A 24803-nucleotide genomic window follows, 5' to 3' on the forward strand; every position below is an offset into this window, starting at 1 on the left:
AATAGGAGTGTTATTTTTTTTCTTGGTGAAATTAATCTACATTACCCTGAGTTTTCAGGATGGGGATGGGAGGACGGGTTTACAAGGTGGCAATTTGTTTTTGCCAATTTTGGGAACTACTAGAAAATGGCAAAGGGGATGGCTATATAAGGAAAACTTTAAATATACGAGGAATTTTTAAACATCCATACAAAAACATAGATAAAGAATGCATATATATCAAAGTTTTAAAACTCGGACTCGCCACGAACTCGGCAAACCAAAAAACCGGACTCACGAAAGACTCAGCAAGGACTCGACAAAAAAAAACTGTAGTTTTACAAAAAAAACATAAAGAAATTAATGCATTTAGAGAACATAAGAACCATAATTGAAACATTACACATGTCATATGATCTACGAACACTCAATATTTGAAATTAATCATTTATACTCCTAGTTTCAAACTTTAAAATGTATACAAATTTACATATAATGATGTCCAAATGTGAAAAACAACAATGAACAAACTAAAGAGAAGACTACATCTTCCTCTTTCCAGCTCTAGTGAAAACCAAGAGAGAGATAGAACTAGACCTTCTAGTTCTAGTTCTAGGAGTCTGATGTGGGTTCTCCAACTCGCCAAAATTAGGTTGAGGGTAGCACCACTTACTGGGGTCTAAGGGTGAGAGAGAGAGAGGGGTAGAGAGATAGGTCTAGATCTTGGGGGAGAGAGCAGAGAATAAGATAGAGAGTGGTAGAGAGAGGGGATAGAGGAAGAGTGATAGGGAGATGCATAGGTCTAAAATTTGGGGCAGATAAAGTGAGTGAGATAGAGTGAGAGAGAGAGAGAGAGAGAGAGAGAGAGAGAGTGCTAATAGAAGCCTACTAATTACTGAAATTTGACCAAGTCTGAAAATTTAAAAGATCTTCTAAAACCTAGAATTTGCATTATAACTCCTAGAGATCTGAAACCACTCTCAAACATCCTACCAATATATACATGAAATATAACTTAAAGTATTACTTAAATGTTATATTTCATGTATATATTATGATGAAGAGAATGAGGCTATTTTCAGCAAGCAACAATGCCAAATGAGTGAAAAAAGTAAATAAAAAAAACACTTAAAATCGTGGCTAGGCATGTTCAATTAATGGCACGAGTCCAAGTGAAAGACTCACACGAGTCCACTCAAAAAACTTGCCAAGACTCAGCTCGTGTGGCGAGTCAATTCGGCCCGCCAATAGACTCGCGAGTCTTGGCAAGTCCATGGCGAGTCCCACGAGTTTTAAAACTATGATATATACATTATATTCATATGAAAACATGTATATAGCATGCTTATGAAAACATAATAAAACCTTCAAGTTTTAACATACAACATTTGTGTTCAAAATTCATTGTCAATACTCAATATTCATTTATAATTCAGAATTCATGTCAATATGCATGTGATATTAAAAATATAACATACAAAATGCCAAATGCCATATAGTTTCATTTTCAATTATGATATAAAAATACAAAAAAAACAAAGTACATCGTTGCCCCTAATCTGCATCTCCTAACACTGAATCAAAAGAAGAGTCCTCCTTTGAGTCTCTATCACTGTCATTTGTCCATGTCCACCTCAATCGTCGAAATCCCAACCAATCCCTTTGGTGTCTCCTCATCATCAACCTAGGCCACATCTTCAAGATCAACATCCCACCATAGATTCAACCTCTTTTCCTTGTATCTTGCTGCTTCTCCTCTTTCAATGGCTGCTTGCTGCAAACCCTCTTGCTGCTCCACTTTTTTTGCTCATACAAATGATCAAATGATTCAAAATCTTTTGCCTAATGACTTTAAGGGTGACCTAGGAGGTAGGGGCCCACAAAACAATTTAAAAATGCCTTTTTTCAACTTGAAAGTACGAGTGCATGTCATAAACCAAGAAAATATTTAAATTTTAAGATTTAATAAAAGAAATTTGTCTAGTCGAGTCTAGGAGATGGAACTAGCTCAGACTCGACAAATCTCACCCAAACTCGGCCGAGTCCGAGTCGTAGCAAGTCTCATTACTCTTGTTTCAATACTTTTCACTATTGAAGATGTTTGTGATCTCTGGTTTTGAATCTTAATAATTCAATCTTTAAAGTGTAATGCTGATACACATAAATAAATGTGTGTATATGACTTCAAATCTTAATATTCAATCAGTAAAGTGTAATGCAAACACATATTGTGTGCATGAAAATGTGTTCCAAGTGAACACTTTTAACGATAAAAATCAAACAAACACAATAACAAGCAAACACTCAAATTAGGCCTACAAAATCCAAACAAACATAGAATTTAACAAAAACAAAATTAGATTTCCCTTTGTGTGATCTGCCCCTATGATCAGTTTTATATGTGCTCACTCAAAAATCCAGCAAAATAATGACGCTTTCATGGAATATGGGTGATAAAAATGGCTATGTTAAGGAGATAAATAGATTTGGGGGGTAAGATGAAAATGGATGGCTAGAATTAGAGGATGAAGTTCAATGGTTAGGATGGAAAGGGTTGTCTCGAAGCATGAGATTGTGCTAAGAGGCACGAGGATGAATGATAGCCGAGTTTTTGAGCTCTACGAGTTTTTTTTACTTTAACTCGCAGAAAAAACTTCCTTAAAAACTCGGCTAGACTAAAAAAAGAGGCCCAAACATGTAGTTTTTGAGCTCTACAAGTTTTTTTGACTTTAACTCGCAGAAAAAACTTCTTTAAAAACTTGGCTAGACTAAAAAAAGAGGCCCAAACATGTCAAAAAATTATCATTTTTTGTTTTTTCAGGTCAGTTTCATTCTCTTCAACAGAATATACACATGAAATATAACATTCAAGTATAAGTGACCCCGCAAGGGACGATGCCCCTTGACCCCAACTTGGGGGCGTTGCCCCCAAACCCCCGTCGAAAAATATAGGGGGAAACTGCGCTGATGGAAGTAGGGAAAATTTAACCTTTGAGTCTGATTATGCTCCAAGTCCAAATAACAACATAATTAGCATTGAAGAAATCTTGGTATTATACATTTTAGAGTTGAAAGTTTGAAACTATGAGTATGAATGATGAAATTTCAAATATTGTCTGTTTGTAGATCTCCACCAAGATCTAGGCCTATCTCTCTACCCTTCTTTTTCTCACCCTCAGACCCCGGTGAGGGGTGCTACTTTCAACGTAATTTTAATTTGCAGATGCTTGGTGGCAAAGTTGGGGTGGAAATACCCCAAATCTCAAAAAATTTGCCCTCAAAATCTTATGTCAACCTTGTAGTTCATCCAGTTGTGAGCACAATTAGAGCTTGTTTGAAGCCATCGACACGAAAAAGAGGAGCAAGCTAGCTCAAAAACACCTCAATGACCTTGTCTTTGTGCAATATAATCTTCGATTGCGTGTAAGGAAGGTAGAGGAAGTAGTAGGTGGTCCACTTGACTTGGATGATATAGATCCTTACAGTGATTGGACATCACAAAAGCAGACTCCATTGTTTTCTAAAGATGACAACACTGATTTGGAGAGGCAAACTACTACAGAGGAGGGGGGTGGATTTGGTTTCACGTTGGATGACATTGAGGAGGAACAGGATGAGGATGAGGAGTCATTGCCAATGCCACAAGTAGGTGGAGACATAGCTTCATCCAGGATGGAGGATGAGCCAGCCATACCAAGCGAGGAGGCACAGTCACGCCCACTACAGACTTCTAGGACTAGACCCTCTAGTTTTACCTCTCCTCTAGTTACCCTCTAGTTTTACCTAGAGCTGGGAAGAGGAAGTTGTAATTGTAATTTGTAATGATGTATTTACTTTTGGTTTTACAAAAACTATTTACTATTTTGCTTCCAGCCATCAGCATTCCTCATGAGGATGCGACTTTGTAGACACTTTGCATTTAAATATATCTAGAATCAGCTTGTTTCTTTTGTGTTATCATTTATTGACTCATTGGATGCATCTTCATTAAATTTTGCAAAAAAATGCATTTTTAATAAAAAAAATTAAGCGTGTTTGTACGTTGCCGAGTTTTTCGCCGAGTTTCTCCAAGTTTTTCCCGAGTTTTCCCCGAGTTTTCTTCCCAGGGGCTTGGCAAGTCAAGCCGAGTTGCGAGTAGTTCAACTATGCTATGAGGGTACCTTGTAAGATTCATAAAGGTACTTCTTGTCCAAAGGGACAATATAAAAGGAACAAAGAAATTTTTAATTCCTTTTGGAAACTTTTGGAAGCAAGATACCCAAATATCCAAGGACATGGAGTCTTTTCCAAACAAGGCAAATTTTATGAGAGAAAGGGCAAGGTGGGTGAGAAAATAAATGGAAAGTATTAGACCCCACTTAATCCTTTGATTAAGTGTGCACGTGATTAGGGAGTGGATGAGGTGAGGATTAGTGGGTTAATAAAAAGTGGAGTATGCGACATGTGAAGACAAAAATTAAAGAAGGGCAGTTGGAAAGGATGGGTAAATAATTAAAATTATCTTAGGAGAGAACTTATGAAATTAGAAAAAAAAAGGTTAACGTGATGATAAAGATACGAAATATTAATTAAATAATAAAATATTATTTACTTAATATATAAGATTTAGAATAAGATGAAAAAAGGATTAAATTGATCAAATGTAATGATCAATTTTAGTTGTCTATACATATAAATATTTATATTTATATATATACCATAGTTACCAAGACACGAGAGTACTTGCAGACATCATAATTAAAATAATAAAATAATATTTTAAATATATAAAATATAATAAAAATAATACTTAAAAATTTAACTTAATTATTATTAATATACAAATAATGAATATATTAAATTTTAAATGTTAAAATTATAAATATATTACAATTATAAATCAAATTTAAATATTGAAAAATATTAACTTGTAATATACTGAATAAAAAATAAAATTAAATAACAAGTGTACATGTTTAAAACATACAATATAAAGATATAAAGTTTCTTATGAAAAACAAAAATTTTAAATAGGAGTGGATAAGTGTGATTCGGAGAGATAAAGAGATTGAGGGCTCTGCCAATAACTACGAAAGCGAGGGTTTCAATCCTCCGTGGAAGGGTCGTCATGTTTGGATCATGGAGGAGGATGTATAACCTCCTCCACGCAAGTAATCTTCCCTGTATCTTGTTGTAAATTACCTTCATTTATTGCTCCTTGTATGTGTAGTGTTGTCTTGCGTTATCTCTACGTCTATGTGCCATTATAGAGGGTTCACCGGACAAGGGCTCATTAATGTCGAGCGAGGCAATTAGTTCTTCATTTGTCATTGTTGTGGAGAAAGCCAGAACATTTAAGACAGCTATGCTCGACTCCCTTTCATCCCCAACTTTGATAGTGCGTAGTTCGAAGTTAGGGCTTCCTATCCCGCAGTAAGTATTGATGGGGTCGAAGGAAGAGAAGGTAAGCCTTCTGGCCCTTCTTATTTACCCTTTCCATTTCTCCTAATTGGGAAATGAATAATGCTATTAATAATGAAAATATCTAGATTAAAAGATGTCGCCATTTTCTTACCGGCCACTCACATGTCTAACTGTCCGACCCACAAGTATATGGATGAATGGTTAAAGAATGTTTGGATTAAAAAACTTGGTTTGCACTTTTCATTCTGTCGTATGATTCAAAAAGGATTGTTTGTTGTTTTCTTTAATGATGTAAAATCTCAAATGTTGTCATTGATAAGCAGTTCTAGTCCATTGTAAGTGTACATTTAGGGCACTTAAGTGGTCCCCTGATGCAGTGAGTGACGAGGTATTAGCCTTGCCCTAGATGGATTGTTTTAAAAAATCACCCTCCCTTATTCTAATAAAAAGAACTCCCTTGTTAAAACCATTGTGAAAGGTTTTGAGGAAAGAAACCCTTCTATCAATAAGAACTAAGGGATCCACTGTCAAAGTGATCCCCTTTACCCTCTCGGACCACCATCCTATTATGGCTCATATTACTGTTAATAATATTTGTCCCCCAACTAAGAAAAGTGGATAATTTCATGCTCAACATTAAACTATTAAAGAATTGGGATATCAAGGATGTCCGGAAGCTCTACCTGAGATGAATCCTGACAATACAGATTTGTCTGTAATTGCAACTCAAACCAAGGACAGACTTAAAGGGGTATTCAGCATTAGAAGATTCAAGGAGCTAAGATAAGATCTAGACTTTAATTGGATGCAGAATGGGGATATGGGCTCAAAATTCTTCTTTAATATGCTGAGACAGAAAGAATGCAAGGAAAGAATTGATAGAATCGGGGAGGAAGGTGTCCAGATGACCAATAATGAAGATATTAAAGCAACTTTCCTACTCTATTATCAGAGGCTCTTTACCTCAAATAATTGCTCCCCTAATAGTCTCCCTGCTATTGATAGGTGAAATTTCTCAAACAGGAATCGACTGAATCCAAACAAATCAAAGGAAACCATTGATCACTCATGCATGACTAATCCCCTTATTTTGAGAAGAAAGAACCTCTATCGTAACATCACGTTGAAGAAACAACAACTTAGTTTTTCCAAATTCATCAAGAGAAATAAGTTTTTATACATCAATCATCAACCAAATCATAACAATGACATCAATCAGTATGACTGCTAGATTTTATTATAGTTAGCCTTATCTTTATCAATTGATGGAAATACATGTTTCACAAATCATATTGTACATATCATATCCATCCATCTGAGACATCACCAAAAATTCACAAATGCTTATCAATCTTGGACATACTTAGTGTAGTCACTATCCTTGGTTTATCTGAAACAATTATCCAAAATAATATCCCACCATGGCTTAGTGATCTGTGTACATATCCATATCAAAGTAGTATCAACAATAAGGGGCAAAATCCTGACCTCGCTGGGGGCATCTCGCCTTCAAGATTTTCAACATCAGACCAAAAACGTAGCAAGACAACAAGGATCAAAACAACCAACAAATAACAAATGACAATGCAAGAAGGCTAAACATCACGAACTTGAACTAATTTCAACTGAACAAAGATCTATTTTGCAAGATGTTTTAATTGACAAGAATACATTTCCCATAGCATGTATGATTACTTATGGTTGTTAATTTTTGCTTATCATATCTCCTGAGCACCTCCAGGATGTCTTATGACTAGAGAAGCAAGGAAGGAATGTGATGTTTTATTTGTCTTCTATCTGTGAGTGAAGTCTTTTACCATGCAAATTTGTCCTATGAAGAAATCAGGTAGCATATCGCTGAGGACATTTCGGATTTGTATGGGACAAAGATTAATTCTTGTATGTTTACGCAATACGCACTCAGGTCATCCTGGTTTAATTATACCTTGACGCTTGTGCTATCTTGCAAAATCAAATATCATGTAAATTTTTCTCAGGTCATTATGGTTCAATTATACCATTATTCTTGTATAAATTTTCAACATATCCTAAAAAAATCAATGCTCAGTGATGATATTTACAAAGAAAGCAAATGAATGGTTCTATCAGATGGCAAATACAGAACGAGAGATGCTCCAAAAACATAGCTGCATATCATTTTACAATTAGCTGCATATCACTTTACACATAGCTGCATATCATTTTACAATTAGCTGCATATCATTTTACAATTAGTTGCATATCATATCATACATCTCATTTTCAAAATATCATTCATCATTCATCATTGCATCCCTCGCATGCATATCTATCACATCATCATAGAATCTTTCTTCACTTTCATATCTTCTATCATTCTTCTAAACTATCTTCATCATTCTTCCAAACTATCTTCTATCATGTCTTATACAGGATATGTCGTTCCTGAAACCAGATGTTTTGATCAGCTCTTATACAGGCAGTATCATTCTTGAAACCAGATGCTCAATCATCCATATCTTATACAGGTAGTATCATTCTTGAAACCAGACGCTCGATCATCCATGTCTTATACAGGAGGTGTCATACCTGAAACAAGACTTGCTCTCATCAATCTAATCAATCTTATCAAACCCATGCATGCCATCACTATCTACTCTTCCATCTTTCAAACAACATTCTTCTTCTTTCAAGAGATCATTCATGCTTTGTGTGCATGAACAATCTCCCGAGGGGGCATTATCATATCAAATCTCAAAACAAATCCAATATCAGTTTCCACATCAAAACAAAGATATCAAAATCAAATTTACATCAACAACATGAAACAAATTTGCTCATCTACATCAAGTTCAAAAACCTATCATTTCATATCAACTTGTAACACAACTCAAGTTCTCCAAAAACCATATCAAAACTTGTAAAACAACTCAAGTACCAAAATCACATAAACTTGTAAAACAACTCAAGTTTCCCACCCATATCAAAACTTGTAAAACAACTCAAGTTTCCAACCCATATCGGCTTGTAAAACAACTCAGGCTTTCCCACACATTGAACTTGAAACAGACAACGCAAATACATCAGTTTCTGATCAAAACAACAGCTTGATAATCTATACATAACTTGAAATATCTCACATCAAAACAAGTTATACCGACACTCATATTGGACAACTACATAAAATCATGACAACACAACACAAATCTCGAATCTGGGGCATCACACATCAAATCAAATCTGGGGCATCACACATCAAATCAAATCTGGGGCATCACCATCAAAATATCAAATCTGGAATATCACACATCAAATCTCGAATCTGGGGCATCACATCGAATCTGGGGCACGACTGGCAAATTAAAAGAGTGACACAACAAAAACTGCATTTGATCATAAATCATGATAAGGCATCATTTTCTTTGAAATAACATGTGCACACACGTCACTTCAAAGAGGGGCAAAATGTAGACGTATAAAAATGACCATATTCCTAAATGAATATTTTATGTTCATTTTTCTATTTGATTAAATCCAATTTAATTAGATTATCCACATTCTTCTATTTAATTAAATAAATTATTCAATTTATTTAAATAAAATTCACTATACCATTTAATGAATAAATCATTTTATTCAATTAAATCCCCCTAGCCACTTTTAATTAAATTCAAATTTAATTAAATAGCTATCCTAAATTGAATAAATCTAATTTATTTAATTTCTCCAAATACAACCAAATTGAATTAAATCAAATAATTCAATTAAATCCTATTATCCCCTCATCCACTTGCAAAATCCCAAACCACTTCCTAACCCCTTCTAGAATCTTCTAATCGATTCTAATTAACCTAACCCTCCTCTAAACTTTGTCACATCCCTAAGCAAAGGGAGGTCACTTCTCAAATGGCCCAAAGTCTTGGATAACCATTGAAGGTTTTCAACCTTCAACCACTAAAACCCTAAAGTCTTTGAAAACCATTGAAGGCTTCCAACCTTCAACCACTTAATCCACAAAGTCTCCAATAACCATTAATGGTTATTTCAAACCCTCCCACATGGTTAAAACATCTGTTTTGACTCAACCTCTATCCAACCCAAGGGTCTCATCAGGTCATTAATGCTTTGACCTTGATTATCTCTTAATCATTTGCACAAAGGTTTATCCTTGGATTAGATCCTAATTCAGTGGGTAAACCTAACTTAGACTTGACCCTTAGCCTTTAGATAACCATGAGGTCTTCTCAGGCCTTTAATGCCTCCAAACTCTTCTTTCAACCCAATCTGGTGTGGACATTTGTCATCATTTCATTGGTGCCAATTGTGCACATGGATCCCCAACTTTCAAACCTGGCCCTTGATTAAACCTTTCAATCCTGACCATCCATTGCCCTGTTTGTGCTATAAATAGAGCTCTCATTCCTCCATTTAAAACAATCATCTTTCAAATTTGAAGCATCACACTTATGCTCAAATTGTTTCAAGCTTTCATTTTATATATGCTCTTCATTTAGCCTCTTTTAGATTAGAATTAATCATGAACATGCATGCTAGAGTAATTGATTTATCATTTTAGTTCAATCATAGATTAAATATAGTATGCTAGGATAATCTTCATACTAATCTCGTCATCTTATCATTCAGTTTGTTGCATTTCTAGCATCTCATCTAGCTTATAACACATCTCATATTAAGAACAGTTAAAATCTCTCTCGTTCTCATATTTGCCATCCCTAAACCATTTTGCTCAGTAATCTGAGAGCAAAACATTGGTTTGAGGGACATTGTGAGATAGAGAACCATGGGACCCTCCTTGGGAAGCTGAGTAACGCATCGTTACTCCATAGCTTGCATCAAGAAGTCCTGTGTGTGTGTGTGGATTGGTATTTTACGTATTTTTCACATTTTTAATTCTAACAACCCACTTTTCCCACATACATTTCTGGCGCCCACCGTGGGGCACGCACCCCAATAACCTATCGTTTTTTGAATTTGAAGAGTTTTGCAGGTACGCGGGAAACTAGAATTAGCGCGTCAAAGACATATTTTAGCGCATCCGCCTAACAGTTTAGCGCTTCTAGCCTACTGTTTAGCGCGTGGGCTTTCTGTCTTAGCGCGTTAAAACTGTTCCTGAGCGCATGACACTATTTAACAAATTTTCCTGTAGGTATCGACGCGGGCAAAACACAGAGTAGCGCATCTACTTAACAGAGTAGCGCATCCGCCCAACAGTTTAGCGCTTCTAGCCTAATGTTTAGCGCGTGGGCTCTCTGTCTTAGCGCGTGGATACTTTTCCTTAGCGCGTGATTCTGTTTAAAAAAATTTCCTGTAGGTATTGATGCGGGTAAAACACTGTTTAGCGCATCCAGTAAACAGAGTAGCGCATCCAATCCACTGTTTAGCGCGTGGAGACCATCTTCTAGCGTGTGCAGTTCAAACATTAGCGCGTGATTCTCCAGAAAAACTTCATAGCAAATTTCAAAACAGCCTGTTTTAGCGCGTGGAACAAATAGCTTAGCGCGTAGAATTCTTGTTTTAGCGCGTGGAACAAACAGCTTAGCGCGTAGAATTCCTGTTTTAGCGCATTGACCAAACCAGTCGGCGCGTGGAAAATACAGTTTAGCGCGTGCATATTTCACAATCATCAAAACAAAATTTTCCAGAATCAATATTTTAGCGCGTAATCAGGGGCAGAGTAGCGCGTGGGTGCTTTTTCTTAGCGCGTCTGTGCATTATTTTAGCGCATGGAGTTGACAGAGTCAAAAATTAGGCTTGTGAGAGGCATAGTATATATGGAATATAACATTCTTATACTTTAAGTTATATTCCATATATACTTTCAGGATGTTTGAGAGGGGTTTCAGACCTCTAGGAGTTGTAATGCAAAATCTAGTTTTTGGAAGATCTTTCAAATTTCAGACTTAGACAAATTTCAGGGCATTTCAGGATCAGAATTGTAAAATTTGTAACCAAGATCAGAATTTAGGCTTGTGTAAGCCCACACTAACATTTGATCACTGACTGTGTGCAGGTTCTAATATTTTTTGTGCAGGGAAGGAGTTAGTTTAGAGGGTTTAAGTCTCTTTTTTTACTTTCTTTCAACAAAAGTTGGTTAAAAAGAACTCACTCTCCTTTTTTGCACAAATTAAAATAAACCTCATCATTTCATTTGGATGCATAAAATGAACTTCATGTCCTTTTTGGTGTTTTAAAAGAAACTTCATCTTTTCTTTATTGCAAGGTAAAAAGAACAACAAAACAAACCTTTCATTCCTGCAAGTTAAGAAAAACACATCATTTTGGAAGCTCTAAAAAGAACAAGCAAATTTACTTTCTGCAAAGCTTAAAATAAACCTCACCATCCTTTGGTGTTTAAAAGGATTCACTTCATTTTGCAAAGTAAAAGAACCTCATCTTCATTTTGTGCAAAGCAAAGAGGGAAAACTTTCCTCTATCGACTTTAATTTTGTTGACCAAAAATCACGATTTACTTTTGTTGACCAGGCTTGTTTTACAAAAGTTTTGGAAATACACACTTTGCTATGAAGGGTTGAAAAGAACATCATGCTTGTTGGAGCAACATCTTCAAATAGAAGTTAACAAATCATTGTCTTGAAGGCTAAAAAGAACAACTTGTTTGCCTTGTCTCGAAAGTGGAAGGTATATGCTCTTCCCATAACTGGGTGACCAAAAAGCCAAACCACTCTTAAGCTTTCTGTACTTCAAGCATTTAAATCCTTTAGCAGGCCTGCCTTCCCGAGGGGTTGAAAAACTCTTAAAGCCATTCTTTGACCGGTGTGAAGGGAACGACCTAAGTGGGGAACGACTTTGAAGCCAAGTGTTCCAACCCACTATAATCAAAAGTGGAGGGTGACGAAAGTCCCTTTCAACGGTTGCGCGCAGCGATTAGCCTTCCCCCAGTATCCTTGAGATACGTAAAGCCTTTGTTCTAAAGGTTGGGAAGCCTCCTGAGGGAGTTTATCACTGACGGCCGAACAGGAAGCCTGATTACGAACTTTAGCATTAGAAACTTTGAGCCGAGTCAGTCGCCAAACATTGGCAATATCATAGTGCAAGGGTGGGGAAGAATCCGCCCCCAAGATTACTCACCATATATCTCCCAAGATAACTACTCAACTGTGAAGCGATTCACTTTGAGTTAATTTCTGGCAAAAGGCAAAAAAATGGGTGCCCTCTAGGGGGTGACAAGGCTGTTTGAGCTGACGGAGTATCGAGACTAGTGGGCTATGATATTGTCAATGACCTTTGAATAAAGAGTCTATCTGATGTGTCTATTGTTGTAAATCAAACCAGTGATAACATCGAGGATTTGAACACATCCTCAAAAGAATATACACTCAATGTTTAGCATTAGGATGGTCATTGTCTTCATGTGTGCTATGTATTCTTGTCACAAATGTTAAAATATCTTGCAAAATATCTAAATAATCAAACTCAAAAGTCAGTTCAAACAAGGAAAAATCATAAAGTGGAGAAAATTTCCATATCCAACAAAACATCTTTTGAGATGGCCTTCCATATCCTCCACTATTCTAATTCAAAATCAAGAGAAAAGCACAAACTCAAATGATCCTACCCCAAGTCAAGATCAAGATCAAGGAATCTCTTCATCTTCCAAATCTATCTTAGATCCTTTCATTCCACAATCGAATTCTCCATCCCTTCCATCCATCTTGGGTCCTTACTTCCCTCCATCCCCAAATCCATCACCTCAAATGATCCATAAGAAAGATCAACGAGGAGCACATCTTTGAAATTCTTTCAATCCTCTATCTAAACATCTTTCCAAAACTTCTTCTATCATTTCCTCTATCTATTTTGGGTTCTTCTGTTCCAAAATTCAATTTTCCTCCATCTCTTCATCACTTCTCAAGTACCAACACTCATCTTGAAAACATTTCTATCTATCCTCGCACAAATCTTCAAACATTCTATCTATTATCCAACACCTCTTTCCATCCCTATCATCCAATCCTTCGCATAAAATCCTTCATCAGTGAAATAGGTGTTTGTGTCATTTTGTCACATACTTGCCCATGCTCGAATCTCATGTTCAGTCCTTTTCCTAGATATCTATTCATGAAATGCTTTAGAATCCGAGGTTGTTCCTCTTTAACATTTTCTTTTGGTTGGGATACACACTCAATCCAGAAAAGAACCACTTATCGTATCTTGGTACCGACATCTTTTGATTACTATATCTCATACACTTAATTGATTGCTCTAAAAATCATTGTGATCTCTTAAATTGAAGGCATGGCTAGTGAAAAATCTAAAATCTTGCTTCAGCGCCACTGTAATTATCAGACCCATGTAAGTTTCATCACTTACAAGTCAATGCAAGAAAAATAAAGAGCAAAAAGAAAAATCAAAAGAATGAGCAAGAAAATGAATATCAAGAAAAGCAAAATGCAATGAAATGCAATATCAAAATGATTGGCTATGGGAACATGCAAGTAACTCCATCGAGGCTATGAACGTCTGGCTGGCAATGGAGCAATATTTGTGAGATTACAGCGATAACCTCGTCGGGGCTATGGACGCTCGCTGGCAGCGAGGCTCTATCCAGGATGCTTTTGAAGTCAAGGTAACTCATGTAGCTCGCCATGTTGGATTCTGAAGATTACAATGATCATATGAGCTAGAATGAACCCACTTGCACACACATGGGTAATCAAAGAACTAAGTACCTTGATCCAGTTTGGGATTCTTCTTCCCTTTTGAGTCTGCTTCCTAGTTGCTAGAAATGTTCAGTTGAATTTTCCAGAGGTTCTAAGTGTGGGTTGGGTCTCTATCTTTGAAAAATTCAAGAACACTTATTCAAATGGTGCTAAATACTATGACAATCTTACATATCACCTTTTTGCAAATGGAAACCTCTATGCTTGGGGGCAAAGTTCATCCACTCTATTCTTCCTCCCATATCTCCCATGTCCTCTAATCCATATCCCTCATCCTATCTATTCATTTCTTCTATCATCCAATTCTTTCTACAATCTTGCTTCACTCTAATCCATATTTATCTATCATATCTATTCATTGCTTCCATCATCCAGTGCTATCTATATCCTATCTCTATCCATATCCCCTTTTTCATCCTTGATCTTGATCAAAACTATGGACAACAAATCTATTTCCACCTCAATGGTTCACTCATCCATTCATCCATTCCTTGTCTTGATATACATTGGGGCAACCAAATACATCTTTCTTCTAATCCAAAAAAATCAAAAAAATCAAAATATCCCAAAACTCAAAAAAATCAAAAATCCAAAAACTCAAAAAAATCAAAATATCCAAAAACTCAAAAAAATCAAAATATCCAAAAACTCAAAAAAATCAAATATCCAAAAACTCAAAAAAATCAAAATATCCAAAAACTCAAAAAAATCAAAATATCCAAAAAACTCAAAAAAAAATCAAAATATCCAAAAACCAAAAATCAACAAATAAAAAAATAAAATAAATAAATAAAAAAAAATCAAAGCATGAACACATGGACCATCCATCAAATCAGATCAACAACAGGAAAACTCTCAAAGTCTACAATCAAACTTATCACATGTCTTGTTAATCAATTCATTTCTTGAAATCAACATCAACATCAAACATGTCTTATACAGGGATAGGTACACTCGAAACCAGACATATCGGTCTTATACCGGGTACTCACTCTTTGAATCTAGACATTCCTATCAATCATCAAGTCTTGATAATCAATCCATCCATCAACATCATTTTTCATCAAAGCAGAGTGACAAAAACAAGCCATAAAACTATTTCTTAAGCAAAATTTGTGTCAAACAAAGTTGTCTGAATCCTAAACGAATCGAGCAATAGAGGATGTCTCTCCTATCATAATCCGGAAAATTTTCATCATCAGTATCAATCAAATCCTTTACCATCTTACAGATTTTTATCTCAAAAACACTTGTTTAAAATTTTCAAATTGTCAAATCCAGTTTCCAGATCGGGAGGCTTTTATCCATATCATTTGACACGCTTTATCCTGAAGGGACAACTAAACCTTCACTCTGATAAAGTAAGATTTGAAATTTCTCAAACAGGAATCGACTGAATCCAAACAAATCAAAGGAAACCATTGATCACTCATGCATGACTAATCCCCTTATTTTGAGAAGAAAGAACCTCTATCGTAACATCACGTTGAAGAAACAACAACTTAGTTTTTCCAAATTCATCAAGAGAAATAAGTTTTTATACATCAATCATCAACCAAATCATAACAATGACATCAATCAGTATGACTGCTAGATTTTATTATAGTTAGCCTTATCTTTATCAATTGATGGAAATACATGTTTCACAAATCATATTGTACATATCATATCCATCCATCTGAGACATCACCAAAAATTCACAAATGCTTATCAATCTTGGACATACTTAGTGTAGTCACTATCCTTGGTTTATCTGAAACAATTATCCAAAATAATATCCCACCATGGCTTAGTGATCTGTGTACATATCCATATCAAAGTAGTATCAACAATAAGGGGCAAAATCCTGACCTCGCTGGGGGCATCTCGCCTTCAAGATTTTCAACATCAGACCAAAAACGTAGCAAGACAACAAGGATCAAAACAACCAACAAATAACAAATGACAATGCAAGAAGGCTAAACATCACGAACTTGAACTAATTTCAACTGAACAAAGATCTATTTTGCAAGATGTTTTAATTGACAAGAATACATTTCCCATAGCATGTATGATTACTTATGGTTGTTAATTTTTGCTTATCATATCTCCTGAGCACCTCCAGGATGTCTTATGACTAGAGAAGCAAGGAAGGAATGTGATGTTTTATTTGTCTTCTATCTGTGAGTGAAGTCTTTTACCATGCAAATTTGTCCTATGAAGAAATCAGGTAGCATATCGCTGAGGACATTTCGGATTTGTATGGGACAAAGATTAATTCTTGTATGTTTACGCAATACGCACTCAGGTCATCCTGGTTTAATTATACCTTGACGCTTGTGCTATCTTGCAAAATCAAATATCATGTAAATTTTTCTCAGGTCATTATGGTTCAATTATACCATTATTCTTGTATAAATTTTCAACATATCCTAAAAAAATCAATGCTCAGTGATGATATTTACAAAGAAAGCAAATGAATGGTTCTATCAGATGGCAAATACAGAACGAGAGATGCTCCAAAAACATAGCTGCATATCATTTTACAATTAGCTGCATATCACTTTACACATAGCTGCATATCATTTTACAATTAGCTGCATATCATTTTACAATTAGTTGCATATCATATCATACATCTCATTTTCAAAATATCATTCATCATTCATCATTGCATCCCTCGCATGCATATCTATCACATCATCATAGAATCTTTCTTCACTTTCATATCTTCTATCATTCTTCTAAACTATCTTCATCATTCTTCCAAACTATCTTCTATCATGTCTTATACAGGATATGTCGTTCCTGAAACCAGATGTTTTGATCAGCTCTTATACAGGCAGTATCATTCTTGAAACCAGATGCTCAATCATCCATATCTTATACAGGTAGTATCATTCTTGAAACCAGACGCTCGATCATCCATGTCTTATACAGGAGGTGTCATACCTGAAACAAGACTTGCTCTCATCAATCTAATCAATCTTATCAAACCCATGCATGCCATCACTATCTACTCTTCCATCTTTCAAACAACATTCTTCTTCTTTCAAGAGATCATTCATGCTTTGTGTGCATGAACAATCTCCCGAGGGGGCATTATCATATCAAATCTCAAAACAAATCCAATATCAGTTTCCACATCAAAACAAAGATATCAAAATCAAATTTACATCAACAACATGAAACAAATTTGCTCATCTACATCAAGTTCAAAAACCTATCATTTCATATCAACTTGTAACACAACTCAAGTTCTCCAAAAACCATATCAAAACTTGTAAAACAACTCAAGTACCAAAATCACATAAACTTGTAAAACAACTCAAGTTTCCCACCCATATCAAAACTTGTAAAACAACTCAAGTTTCCAACCCATATCGGCTTGTAAAACAACTCAGGCTTTCCCACACATTGAACTTGAAACAGACAACGCAAATACATCAGTTTCTGATCAAAACAACAGCTTGATAATCTATACATAACTTGAAATATCTCACATCAAAACAAGTTATACCGACACTCATATTGGACAACTACATAAAATCATGACAACACAACACAAATCTCGAATCTGGGGCATCACACATCAAATCAAATCTGGGGCATCACACATCAAATCAAATCTGGGGCATCACCATCAAAATATCAAATCTGGAATATCACACATCAAATCTCGAATCTGGGGCATCACATCGAATCTGGGGCACGACTGGCAAATTAAAAGAGTGACACAACAAAAACTGCATTTGATCATAAATCATGATAAGGCATCATTTTCTTTGAAATAACATGTGCACACACGTCACTTCAAAGAGGGGCAAAATGTAGACGTATAAAAATGACCATATTCCTAAATGAATATTTTATGTTCATTTTTCTATTTGATTAAATCCAATTTAATTAGATTATCCACATTCTTCTATTTAATTAAATAAATTATTCAATTTATTTAAATAAAATTCACTATACCATTTAATGAATAAATCATTTTATTCAATTAAATCCCCCTAGCCACTTTTAATTAAATTCAAATTTAATTAAATAGCTATCCTAAATTGAATAAATCTAATTTATTTAATTTCTCCAAATACAACCAAATTGAATTAAATCAAATAATTCAATTAAATCCTATTATCCCCTCATCCACTTGCAAAATCCCAAACCACTTCCTAACCCCTTCTAGAATCTTCTAATCGATTCTAATTAACCTAACCCTCCTCTAAACTTTGTCACATCCCTAAGCAAAGGGAGGTCACTTCTCAAATGGCCCAAAGTCTTGGATAACCATTGAAGGTTTTCAACCTTCAACCACTAAAACCCTAAAGTCTTTGAAAACCATTGAAGGCTTCCAACCTTCAACCACTTAATCCACAAAGTCTCCAATAACCATTAATGGTTATTTCAAACCCTCCCACATGGTTAAAACATCTGTTTTGACTCAACCTCTATCCAACCCAAGGGTCTCATCAGGTCATTAATGCTTTGACCTTGATTATCTCTTAATCATTTGCACAAAGGTTTATCCTTGGATTAGATCCTAATTCAGTGGGTAAACCTAACTTAGACTTGACCCTTAGCCTTTAGATAACCATGAGGTCTTCTCAGGCCTTTAATGCCTCCAAACTCTTCTTTCAACCCAATCTGGTGTGGACATTTGTCATCATTTCATTGGTGCCAATTGTGCACATGGATCCCCAACTTTCAAACCTGGCCCTTGATTAAACCTTTCAATCCTGACCATCCATTGCCCTGTTTGTGCTATAAATAGAGCTCTCATTCCTCCATTTAAAACAATCATCTTTCAAATTTGAAGCATCACACTTATGCTCAAATTGTTTCAAGCTTTCATTTTATATATGCTCTTCATTTAGCCTCTTTTAGATTAGAATTAATCATGAACATGCATGCTAGAGTAATTGATTTATCATTTTAGTTCAATCATAGATTAAATATAGTATGCTAGGATAATCTTCATACTAATCTCGTCATCTTATCATTCAGTTTGTTGCATTTCTAGCATCTCATCTAGCTTATAACACATCTCATATTAAGAACAGTTAAAATCTCTCTCGTTCTCATATTTGCCATCCCTAAACCATTTTGCTCAGTAATCTGAGAGCAAAACATTGGTTTGAGGGACATTGTGAGATAGAGAACCATGGGACCCTCCTTGGGAAGCTGAGTAACGCATCGTTACTCCATAGCTTGCATCAAGAAGTCCTGTGTGTGTGTGTGGATTGGTATTTTACGTATTTTTCACATTTTTAATTCTAACAACCCACTTTTCCCACATACATATATATATATATATATAGAGAGAGAGAGAGAGAGAGAGAGAGAATTATTGTTCATTTTATCATATGCTTGATTCTTGGACTAAGAAAAAGATGTCTACAAACCAATTATTGCTTAGATGAATTGAATTATCATAAGAACATAAAAGACAATCATTCCTTTTGAGCGCACTAATGACTTGAAAGTTAAGTACCCTTTGAAGTGTGACATTTTTGAAAATAAGAAATGACTACAAAAATAAAAATTAACACATTATGGATGAGTCCACACTTGATTGCATGGATAAAAAATCATATCAACATTAGGTGTTTTTAACAATCTAGTCATTTTGAGACCTAAAAGCAAGAACTAGGTTTGGAATACCAAATAGCATCATATAATCAACAAAAACACCATTAACTCGAACATCATTTAAAACATAAATGATAAATCATTCAATATTAAAATAATAATACTAAATTCCACAATGAATTAACAGCATCATATGGATTGTTATCCATATTATCGTTATCATTGAGATTAGATGACGTAGGATCATTTGAAGAACTATAAACTATGCTACTAGCACTCACTAAAAATGTGCTCACTTTTAAACTCATAAAGTGCAACACGTTAAGAAATGGAAGCATCCAAGTTAGTATGCTCTAGCTCCATATCCCACTTCATGTCCCCCTCCTTGTAGAGATGTTTGTGTGAAAGAGGCACAAATTGGATTGCACATTACACTAGGTTTTCTACCATTTTAAATCCACTATGTTACTCTTTACTAAGAGGATGAAAGAGTATGTGCTCCAATTCCTCTCATATGGAGATGAACTAGCAACCTATTAAAAACAAAGTAAAAAAATAGAATTATACATTATAAAAATTAAAAAGAAATGGGTTGGAAGTGTTGGAATTGTTGGCCATGGAAGTACCACAACAGTCTTCTTCAACTAATCATGAAGAGCCTCGATACTTTGACCACTAGTGTACAAAATCAATGAACTCACTAATAACTACATCCTACAAATAAGGACGAGGGCAAATCTACAAAACATTGCATGATACCCTTCAATGACTTCATAGTCTCTATATGGAGCAATCCACATTGGCACATAAAGAATCTTAGCAGTATAATTTTTTTGACTAAATACAAAAGCAAAAAGACATAGCAGGGTGGTCATTGTATTCCATTTTTCTTAATAATCGTATGCACTTGTTAACAAAAATCCTTAAGATCTTGTTCTTTCTCATTTATAATGGTATTCATCTTCTCAATCATTGAGTTAATGCCATCATATATCTCTCTCAAATAAATCTTGTTCATGTCAACATAACAAACCATAAACAAACTTGACAAAACTAAGGAGATACCCCACACAAACCCAACAAGTCATCTAAGATCGTCCACTTAATATTTGTTGCCCTCTCAATGTTGTTTTTCCTCCATTTGAATCAAAATTCAATTAATGACCATGCTAGAAAGTGTCTCTTGAACATTCACAAGTCATCTCAAAATGATTGTGTTAAAAGGCAAAAACGGATTTCAACAACCTATTCAAAAATAAAAATAAAATAATTAAAACCAAAATTTAAAATAGATATTAGAATACCCAATTGAATTATTCTTAAATAACTAAGTTCAAAATAATAAATTCCAAAGTAACTAAAGTGAAATTAAAATTTAAAACTTACTATTATTTCACTTACCTTCAATAGCTACAATTTTGAAATAATTTGAATATGACTTGTGAAATGTGGTAGTTGACGATGAACACTTCGATCTCCTCAACCTCTACATACAACACTTTGAACCAATCAATTTTGTTCCCAACCTTTTGTTGCATAAGATGGACAGAGTGGACTACACAAGGTATCCAAAAGATTGTGTGAATAGAATTCCTCAACCAAAAACCCAATAGCTCTAATTCTTTGCATTGTCCGGTATGAATTGAATAGCATTAAAGTCCCACTTCCTCAATGGCTGAGTGATGAGTATGTTAACGATCAATTGCCCATCCTTCACCTCTCCTTCACTACTTTCAAAAACATTGCTCCTTTAGAATACACTAACTTGACACCAAACAAAAGCAAATTTTTAGCATTTTTCCAACCATTGAAAACAATAATTACCCTTGTCTCGACCCATGAATCCCTTGTGAGCTTCAATTAATCTTCCAAGCCTTTGTATCCTTTTGGAGCCTCGTTAATTTTTCTCATCATTTTTTGTTAATATAGGACTGAACAACATTGAAAGCCAACCCACTTACATATATACATCTTACTACATGTTGATCAACAATGTCTCAAATTTCATTTTGAAAGGTCCCTTTGGTCTCTTATTTATGGTAAGTTGGTCTTCATGAGAGGCCAAAAATGGGTTGCTCTCTACCACAACATTAGGATTAAATAGATGGGGCATAGAGGGCTTCATTCCATTTGATCTTCTCTTTAATAAAGGATGATTTGCTATAAAACCTACTAATTCATCTACTAACAACTACTATGTTACCCTGAGTTTCCAAGACGGGGGGACGGAGAAATGGGTTTCCGAGATTTTTTTTTTTCCCGAAATAGGGGATGACAAGGGATGGCTATATATATATATATATATGGAAATCTGAAATTTTATAACATTGTAACACAGTAAAAATTCATCATAACATAATAACATTTATAAATTAGTATTGATTCTAATTCTAAAATCATTGAATCATTGAAAAAACCCTTTCAGCTTTAACACTTAACATTTTCAGTAGTATTTTTCTTCCCTAAGCACTGTTGTGAAAGCTCCTCCCGTCCACCAATGTTTTTATTTTTTGTTTCTTTCAATGGGAATGAGTTTATCGATATATGATATCGATATAATACTGTATTGATATCATATATAATATAGATATACTATTATATTGATAAAATATTCGAAATCGACAATGAAACTGTGGAAGTAAAAAAAAAATTGAATAAATTATTAATTTAACCACATACTAAGTTTAATAATTTATTCATTTTAATTGCTTTCTTTAAAACAAATTAATCGCTGATAGAAAGTGATTTTCTTTAAAAAAAATTTAATCGCTTTCTATCAAAAATCAGTCTCCAACCATCCCGAGGACAGTCAATGATCCCCAAAAAAAGTTTGACCATTTCTGAGTTTCCAAGATGGTTTACAAAATTTTTTGGGGATCAAGGATGGCTTGGAAATGTTTCCAGCAGTCCCCAAGTCCCCAAAACAATTTCCGTTTCGGAAACATGTGCCTTAAGGCCCGAAACATGTTTCCAAGTAATAAACAAGTTTCTAGGTAACACTGCTACTCATGTATATATGTTATCACTTGCTTTGATAGCAGTTAATAGCACAAATACAACACTCTTTCCATCGAGATCCTTGATACTTAGTCTAAAAATTCCATGCAAAATGATTCACTCAACTATATGAATTTAAATACCTAATATCACACCCCTTGCAAATCCAAATACAACCCACACCACCTAGAACTAACTATATCATATTAACATACTTCCAAAGGGAACTCAAATCTATTTTGAACTAATTGTATAATTTTAAATAAGGTACTTTCAAAGTTAGCAAATGGAGTTAGAACTAGCTGTCGTAATTCTTATGGGAAGAAATTTTATAAACAACAAATTAAAAACAAATTAAAAACAAAAAAAATAGATATATAAAACCCACCTCTTTTAAAATTTATAGGATTGGCATAGTTATCATTCATGTCAAAAAAAACAAGCAACAACCTCTTTTCAATAAAATTCTCCTACAATTTCCTTGGCAGCTAATGAACAATTGCATAGAAATTCCAATGCAACAACCATTGTGGTACCTTCAAAGATCAATCTACAATGCTCTTTGTTGTATGACAAACAAGAACAAAAGTTCAACAAACTTTTGGAATGGTATACATCTTTTGTAATCAAAATGAGCTTGTTTTATTGTTTGGAATGGCTTTAGTTGGCACTTTTAGCATTACGAAATCATTTTAGAGCAACCAAGCCAAGTCAAAGGTGAAAAAACATTAAAAAACAAAAAGTAAATTAAATTTCTGTTAGAAATGTAATGGGTTTCATGTGGATTCATTGGGATCTTTGTGATCATTCCAAAGATTGCTTAAGTTCATCCCAAACGAACCCAACTCCCCCTAGCCAAACCCTACCAAAATCAGATCTAGCTTGAACTAGATCCGAATCCAATCAACTTGGATGAATCCAATATCACGAGTTTCAATAAATCATCTCCAAACTTCATAGTCGATGGTCATCTTTACAATTGTGTGGTCCTCTTTAAATATTTACATGGAACCTGATTCTTATTATTTTGATTGTGATGTCATGATTCAATTATGATAAAGAAATATGTATCCACTCTATAACAATGGCAGATGTCAAAAATACTAAAATCTCATATGTTTTTCTCACAAAGCATCTTATTAGCTAACTAAGGTTGGCCTCTGACATTTAGTCTTAAATCAACTCTTCTGTCAAAATTTCATGCTTTAGAAGTGCTGCCTTATTGCTTATCAATTCTATTTCCTAATGGGTTGTACTTTATTGTGCCCATTCCATGTCTTGGCTCATCTATTGTAAACTTGTAACAATTTATTAATTTTAGTTTCTTACTGTCCCTTCACTGGGTACTTGATTCTATATCTCAAGTTGTAGCTTGAAAATGAATACACAAGATTCAATCCTCTTTAATATATATAAAATATTATTAGTATGCTAATTTCACTGAATCAGTCTGATAGTGTGTATTTCATTGATATAATACTGTCATTGTATTCAGGTTTGAGGATTGTAAGATCACTATGGAATCATCTGAAATATCTAATGTTGTTAATGAAACTGTGGATATCGTTAGATAGCTGATAGGTACAATATTAAATTCATATCAGGCAAAGCCCTGCACAAAATAACTTCCAATAAAAAAACATAAATATGCAGTGCTTGGCAGAGAGGACTTTTTTCATTTACCTGTCAGCCGTCCAATAGAACCTCTAAGTTCTGTTACTAGTGTTAGTTTTAACATCTTATAGTGTATCTGTTTTCTATTACATTCCTGATCTTCCTGTCATTGTTTGTGCATGTTAACATGTCCTGATTAACAGAAGCTATCTGAAGGTTTTATACATTGATTTTAGGCATTATTTTTACAGGCTTCTGGTATCTAGCTTTTGGACACTTATGCCGGCACCATTCTAATTCATTTCCTGTTATTGATTGTGTCATAGCTCATGATATATATGATATGGAATATTTTCATAGTTGATTTTAATAAACTGTGTTAGATACTGAAGGTTCTCTGCAAAACCATTTATTGTCTCTTATGGTATGTACATGATATAAACTCTTAATTTATCTGGTATATCAAAATTTTGCATACATGTAGAATCCAAGAACAAGAGACTCAGGTTAAATACCCATATCAACTAGGATTTAGTCTAAAATAACTTCATCTTCACT

General features: G+C 34.6%; 1 protein-coding gene across 1 annotated transcript in view; it reads right to left on the reverse strand.

The window, feature by feature from the left end:
• The window catches only part of LOC131070177 (histone deacetylase HDT1), a 38664-nt gene that overhangs the window by 7906 nt on the left and 5955 nt on the right, over positions 1 to 24803 (reverse strand). The gene's annotated exons all lie outside the window — the stretch shown is intronic.

Source organism: Cryptomeria japonica, chromosome 4 (genome assembly GCF_030272615.1).
Source record: "Cryptomeria japonica chromosome 4, Sugi_1.0, whole genome shotgun sequence".
Lineage (NCBI taxonomy): Eukaryota > Viridiplantae > Streptophyta > Pinopsida > Cupressales > Cupressaceae > Cryptomeria > Cryptomeria japonica.